The following is a 7,226-nucleotide window of genomic DNA, read 5'->3' on the forward strand; positions in this document are numbered from 1 at the left end:
GTACAAAAGTCAAAATGCATTAATATTTTAGGTCATTTTGGTCTTTTTTAGATTTAGAGATTAGAGTTTAGGTTATAGGATTTAGGGTTTAGGGTTTAGGGTTAAGGGTTTAGGGTTTAGGGTTTAAGGTTTAAGGTTTAGGGTTTAGGATTTAGTGTTTTGCGTTTCGGGTATTTGGTTAAGGGTATAGGTCATATGTAGTCCATTTTGGTTCTTAATTAATGCAGTACATGTAATAAAAGCATAGTTCTCAATGGATATACATTTTAGGTCACTTTATTATTTACTAGGTGTATTTTAGGTCATTTTGGTCTTTACTAGGTTTAAGAAATAGGGTTTAAGTTTTAGGTGTTAGGTTTTAGGTTTTAGGTTTTAGGGTTGAGGATATATGGTTGAGGGTTTAGGGTTTAAGGTTTATGGTTTAGGGTTTAGGATTTAGTGTTTTGCATTTCGGGTATATGGTTAAGGATTAAGGGTCTAGGTCATATGTAGTCCATTTTGGTTCTTAATCAATGTAGTTCATGTAATAAAAGCATAATTCTCAATGGATATAGATTTTAGGTCACTTTATTATTTACTAGGTGTATTCTAGGTCTTTTCATTGTAGTTCGTCCAATAAGAACAAAAGTCAAAAAGCATTAATATTTTAGGTCATTTTGGTCTTTACTAGGTTTAAGAATTAGGTTTTAGGTTTTAGGTTTTAGGGTTTTGGGTTTAGTGTTTAGGCTTTAGTGTTTTGCAGTTCGGGTTTATTGTTAAGGGTTAAGGGTCTAGGTCATATCTAGTCCATTTTGTTTCTTAATCAATGTAGTTCGCCGAATAAGTGCAAAACACTCATTATATCTAGCCCATTTTGTTTCTAAAACAATGTAGTTCGTCTAATCAATGCGAAAGACTCAATATATTAAAAAGTTAGGTCATTTTGGAATTTGTTTTTATTTTTGTTGTTGTCCATTTTAGTTGTTAATCAATGTAGTTCAACCTATTAGTGCAAAAGTGTCACTTGATTAGGTCATTTGTGGTCTTTACTAGCTTTAGGGTTCAGGGGTTAGGGTTAGGGTTTTGGGGTGTGGTTTAGGGTTAAGGGTCGAGGTCTATTCCATTTATTTTATGAAATAAGTGCAAAATTCTCAATGGATATAGATTTTAGGTCATTTTGATATTTACTAGGTGTATTCTAGTCCACTTATTTTCTAAAAGAATGTAGTTTGTCTAATAAGTGCAAAAGACTAAATGGATTAATATTTAGGTCATTTTGGTATTTGTTTTTTATTTTGTCCATTTTAGTTGTTAATCAATATATTTCAAACAAAAAGTGCAAAAGTCTCAATTGATTAATATTATAGGTTATTTGCGGTCTTTACAAGGTTTAGGGTTCAGGGGTTAGGGTTTAGGGGTGAGGGTTTCACATTTAGCGTTTATAGTTTAGGGTATAGGGTTTTGGGTTTAGGGTTCAAGGTCGAGGTCTATTCCGTAAGACCCATAATTTTAAATTCTAATTTATGTATTTTGGTATTGAACTATGATGCTTTTTAGCATAGTTATTGATATTTTGTGAGTTTAACGCCCAAAAACATCTTTTTGGATCCCCGATTAAAATTATTCGTTGAGGAATAATTTTGTCGATTTAGGCTTTAGTAATTTGCGGTTCGGATTTATGGTTAAGGGTTAAGGGTCTGGGTCATATCTAGTTCATTTTGTTTCTTAATCATTGTAGTTCGTCGAATAAGTGTAAAAGACTCAATATATCTAGTCCATTTTGTTTCTAAAACATTGTAGTTCGTCTAATAAGTGCAAAAGACTCAATATATTAAAATTTTAGGTAATTTTGGAATTTGTTATGTTTTTTTTGTTGTTGTCCATTTTAGTTGTTAATCAATGTAGTTCAACCTATTAGTGCAAAAGTGTCACTTGATTTCGATTTTAGGACGTTTTTGTTTTTGATATATTTCTTTTTTTCCGTTTTAGTTATTATTCATTTTAGGGTCTAGGGTTTGGGGTTTCGGATTTAGGTTTTAAGATTAAGGGTTAAGGGTCTAGGTCTATTCTAGTTCATTTTGGTTCTTAATAAATGTAGTTCGTTGAATAAGTGCATAAGTCTTATTAGATTTGGATTTTAGGTTATTTTGGTTTTTGATATGTTTCTTTTTGTCCATTTTAGTTCTTATTCATTGTAGTTCGTCCAATAAGTTGAAAAGTCTCAATGCATTCATATTCTAGTTCGTTTTCGTCTTTACTAGGTTAAGGGATTAGGGTTTAGTGTTTATGGTTTAGGGTTAACGGTTAAGGGTCTAGGTCTGTTATAGACCATTTCTCTTCTTAATCAATGTATTTCGTCAAATTACTGCATCAATTTAACAGGTTTTAGATTTTGGTTATTTTGGTTTTTGATATGTTTCTTTTTGTACAATTTATTTCTTATTCATTGTAGTTCGTCCAATAAGTACAAAAGTCAAAATGCATTAATATTTTAGGTCATTTTGGTCTTTTGTAGATTTAGAGATTAGAGTTTAGGTTTTAGGATTTAGGGTTTAGGGTTTAGTGTTTAAGGTTTAGGGTTTAGGATTTAGTGTTTTGTGTTTCGGGTATATGGTTAAGGGTCTAGGTCATATGTAGTCCATTTTTGTTCTTAATTAATGTAGTACATGTAATAAAAGCATAATTCTCAATGGATATACATTTTAGGTCACTTTATTATTTACTAGGTGTATTCTAGGTCTTTTCATTGTAGTTCGTCCAATAAAAACAAAAGTCAAAATGCATTAGTATTTTAGGTCGTTTTGGTCTTTAATAGGTTTAAGAATTAGGGTTTAGGTTTTATGTTTTAGGTTTTAGGTTTTAGGTTTTAGGGTTGAGGGTATAAGGCTTAGGGTTTAGGGTTTAGGGTTTATAGTTTATGGTTTAGGGTTCTCATTAGGTTTATGGTTTAGGGTTTAAGATTTTGTGTTATGCGTTTCGGGTATATGGTTAAGGGTTAAGGGTTTAGGTCATATGTAGTCCATTTTGGTTCTTATCAATGTAGTTCATGTAATAAAAGCATAATTCCCAATGGATATAGATTTTAGGTCACTTTATTATTTACTAGGTGTATTCTAGGTCTTTTCATTGTAGTTCGTCCAATAAGAACAAAAGTCAAAATGCATTAATATTTTAGGTCATTTTGGTCTTTACTAGGTTTAAGAATTAGGGTTTAGGTTTTAAGTTTTAGGTTTTAGGGTTTAGGGTTTAGGCTTTAGTGTTTTGCGGTTCGGGTTTATTGTTAAGGGTTAAGAGTCTAGGTCATATATAGTGTATTTTGTTTCTTAATCAATGTAGTTCGTCGAATAAGTGCAAAAGACTCAATATATGTAGTCCATTTTGTTTCTAAAACAATGTAGTTCGTCTAATAAGTGCAAAAGACTCAATATATTAAAAATTTAGGTCATTTTGCAATTTGTTATTATTTTTGTTGTTGTCCATTTTAGTTGTTAATCAATGTAGTTCAACCTATTAGTGCTAAAGTGTCACTTGATTTAGATTTTAGGACGTTTTTGTTTTTGATATGTTTCTTTTTTTTCTGTTTTAGTTCTTATTCATTTTATGGTTTATGGATTACGGTTTATGGTTTAGGGTTTAGGCTTAAGGATTTAGTGTTTTGCGTTTCGGGTTTATTGTTTAGGGTTAATGGTCTAGGTCATATCTAGTCCATTTTGTTTCTTAATCAATGTAGTTCATCGAATAAGTGTAGAAGACTGAATATGTCTAGTCCATTTAGTTTCTTAAACATTGTAGTTCGTCTAATAAGTGCAAAAGACTCAGTATATTAAAATTTTAGATCATTTTGGAATTTGTTATGTTTTTTGTTGTTGTCCACTGTAGTTGTTAATCAATGTAGTTCTACCTATTAGTGCAAAAGTGTCACTTGATTTCGATTTTAGGACTCTTTTGTTTTTGATATGTTTCTTTTTTTCCGATTTAGTTCTTATTCATTTTAGGGTTTAGGGTTTAGGGTTTGGGATTTAGGTTTTAAGATTAAGGTTTAAGGGTCTAGGTCTATTCTAGTTCATTTTGGTTCTTAATAAATGTAGTTCGTCGAATTAGTTCACAAGTCTTATTGGATTTAGATTTTAGGTTATTTTTGTTTTTGATATGTTTCTTTTTGTCCATTTTAGTTCTTATTCATTGTAGTTCGTCCAATAAGTTGAAAAGTCTCAATGCATACATATTCTAGGTCGTTTTAGTCTTTACTAGGTTAAGGGATTAGGGTTTAGTGTTTATGGTTTAGGGTTAACGGTTAAGGGTCTAGGTCTATTATACACCATTTCTCTTCTTAATCAATGTAGTTCGTCGAATTAGTGCATCAATCTAACTGATTTTAGATTTTGGTTATTTTTGTTTTTGATATGTTTCTTTTCGTACAATATATTTCTTATTCATTGTAGTTCATCCAATAAGTACAAAAGTCAAAATGCATTAATATTTTAGGTCATTTTAGTCATTTTTAGATTTAGGGATTAGAGTTTAGGTTTTAGGATTTAGGTCTTCGGTGTTTGGTTTTAGGATTTTTGTTTTTGGTTTTAGGTTTTAGGTTTTAGGTTTTATGGTTTAGTGTTTAGGGTTTAGGGTTCAGGGTTTAGGGTTCAGGGTTTAGGGTTGAGGGTTGACGGTTTACGGTTTAGGATTTATGGTTTATCGATCCTTCTACGGCCAAATCTCAATTTGTGGAAAGCCTTCTATGGCTTCCTTATGAAAACATAAATTTTAATTTGGGTATAGATGGTCTCTCTTTTTTCTTCATGATATTGACCACATTTCTGATCCCTATTTGTATTTTAGTGGGTTGGTCTGGCATGAGAAGTTATGGGAAAGAGTATGAGAAGTTATGGGAAAGAGTATATTACAGCATCTCTAATTCGTGAATTTCTAATGATCGTCGTGTTCCGCATGTTGGATCCTCTACTATTCTATGTTCTTCCCTAAAGCGTGCTAATCCCTATGTTGTGCGGAGCTGAACATCTTCTATTCGCTGGGATAAAGCTTTTCCTCTGCATGGGCCTTGTGCAGTAAACCCCCTACGGGCGGTCGTTCGTCGTAAATTAGTCCCCGCGAAGCTTTCGGGAAGAGGGGTAGTCTTGTGCGTAAGCATAGCATTTCTGGTCGAACCCGCCCAACCCAGCTAAGACGAACCAAACCTGACATACACATCTTTTTCCTTTTGGGAGGGTACTCTGAGTAGTGGGTACCTCGTAGGACCTCGACCCTCCTACTCGGGTCTTGTATGGATATGCAGAAAGGGGTGCTCCTAGGTGTGTGTCGGGGTTGTGTTTGTTCGCGAGAATGGATTCCTCGTCAAGTCAGTTTGGGGGGTGTGGACACACTTGCGCGAATTAGGGTAACGGCTACAAGGGAAAAATCGAAAGGAAACTGTTACCAACCAGGGATGGACGTAAACTCGTAAGCTACTGAGGGTACGGATAATCGTCCAGGTCTTATTGTGAAAAAAAAAAGCCGCCCCGCCACAGCAGGCGGGTTGGTTCCTCTGTCGTCGCCGGGGAGCTCTTTGTGAGGAGACCTTAGAATTCCTCTGAACGGGAGGGGAGGATCAACCCGTTCAGTAGAATTCCGAAGAAAGACTGTTGGCAGCAGGTGGAGACATTTCTTTGGCCCCTTAAAAAAAAGGAAATGTGGGCAGGGTTAAGCTCGGTAGAGGTTTCGATAATAGGGTAAGGTCCCGTCTTAAAGTAAAGATTCAGATAAGAAAAGAGTTCCAAACCTTTATGCATGCACCTTCGTATAAGTGCTGCATACAAGTTCCGGCCAGGAGAATTGGGAAACAAAAACAAATTGGAACCGCTCACATCACAGTAGTAGTAGCGTAAAGCCGTAAGTCGGGGGGCGTCCATAAAAGAAAGGCTATGACTTTCACATCTCTCTCTCTCTAGATATCTAGAGAGAGATCCACTGCGTGAGCAACCGACTGTGCGTTACATGTGCTCTACAGGCCGCACTCCATCTTTCTTCCCAACGAGCCCTTTTTATTTTAATTTGGAAGACGGGCGTTGCGTTCGAAAGGCATGGTTTTCAGTATGTCTCCGGATAGGGCCCCTCACTAGTCCGGCTAGCAAGTGAGCGGTATTTCATCAACCCTGTGAGGGTAATTATTTCGCTTCTAGAGCGCTCAGCCCTGTGTCAGAAATAGATTGAGGGCACATTCCGGCTAAGAAAATGATTGAAATCCGTTTTTGCATAGCTTGCATTCTCTTTATTCGCCTGAACATCTAGAAATCCGTTTTTGCATAGCTTGCATTCTCTTTATTCGCCAATGAACATCTACCTTTCGTCTGTAACGTGCATTTTTTGCTTGATTTAATGGATCCTCGAACTTGATTGAAAGCCAATGCGTTTTCCGAAAGGGGGTCTTGAAAAAAAGGCCTACCCCTTGGCTTGGCAGGAGTTGTTGAGTTGCGCATGAAGTAGTCTCTATCTCCCGATCGGAGACAAGGGATGGATGTCGCTAGGCTAGGTCAACTCTATCATTGGTTTCGATATCCCTACAACGATCACTAGAAAAATATATGTGCTACTACTATCCCGATGCAGCGAAGCTAGGTGGTGCTATTATGGCGGGGGAAGGGTCTACTTCTGCTCCATCGGAATGCTTTTGGTGGCAGGTCTTTCTATTACCGATATGGACCTCAGGGTCTCATTCAGTACCTAGGTAAACGATCTATATAACTAAGGTCAATATATGAATCTGCTGCGTCTTTTATCTCTGGTGTTGGATCACCTACTCACTACTGCGCTGCGACAAGGACTGGAACTGCCTCCGCGTTTGGACCTTTGATTAATTAACATCTCTTTTGTTTATTGACCTCCTATTTCTTTGTCTTTAATCCTAATCCATAGGAGGTTAAATTAATACTTTAGACTGCTGTTCCATTATTTCAGTGTCATTCTCGATCTAACAAGAATGGAATCACGCTCTGTACGATTTGAACCTACGACATCGGGTTTTGGAGACCCGCGTTCTACCAAACTGAACTAAGAGCACTTTATTTTCATAAATAATTTTATGTGACCCCAATACATCTTGCCTGCATAATATCATATTTATTTTATTAATAATAAATAAGCCCTTGGCATAGAAGCTGTGAAAGAATAGGATGCTGGAGGAAGAACCGCCCAAAAGCGGGAGAGAAGCGGAACAGGCAAGTCAGCAAGAGCAACTTTGAGGGAAGCCAGCTCCT

At 35.9% G+C, this 7,226-nt stretch overlaps 1 non-coding gene across 1 annotated transcript; it reads right to left on the bottom strand.

Moving 5' to 3' along the window:
* Positions 1-6,956: 6,956 nt before the first annotated feature.
* TRNAW-CCA (transfer RNA tryptophan (anticodon CCA)) lies at positions 6,957-7,030 on the bottom strand. Its single transcript has one exon. It is a non-coding gene; the product is annotated as a tRNA-Trp (tRNA).
* Positions 7,031-7,226: the final 196 nt, after the last annotated feature.

Source organism: Cicer arietinum, chromosome 3, assembly GCF_000331145.2.
Source record: "Cicer arietinum cultivar CDC Frontier isolate Library 1 chromosome 3, Cicar.CDCFrontier_v2.0, whole genome shotgun sequence".
Taxonomy (NCBI): Eukaryota; Viridiplantae; Streptophyta; class Magnoliopsida; order Fabales; family Fabaceae; genus Cicer; species Cicer arietinum.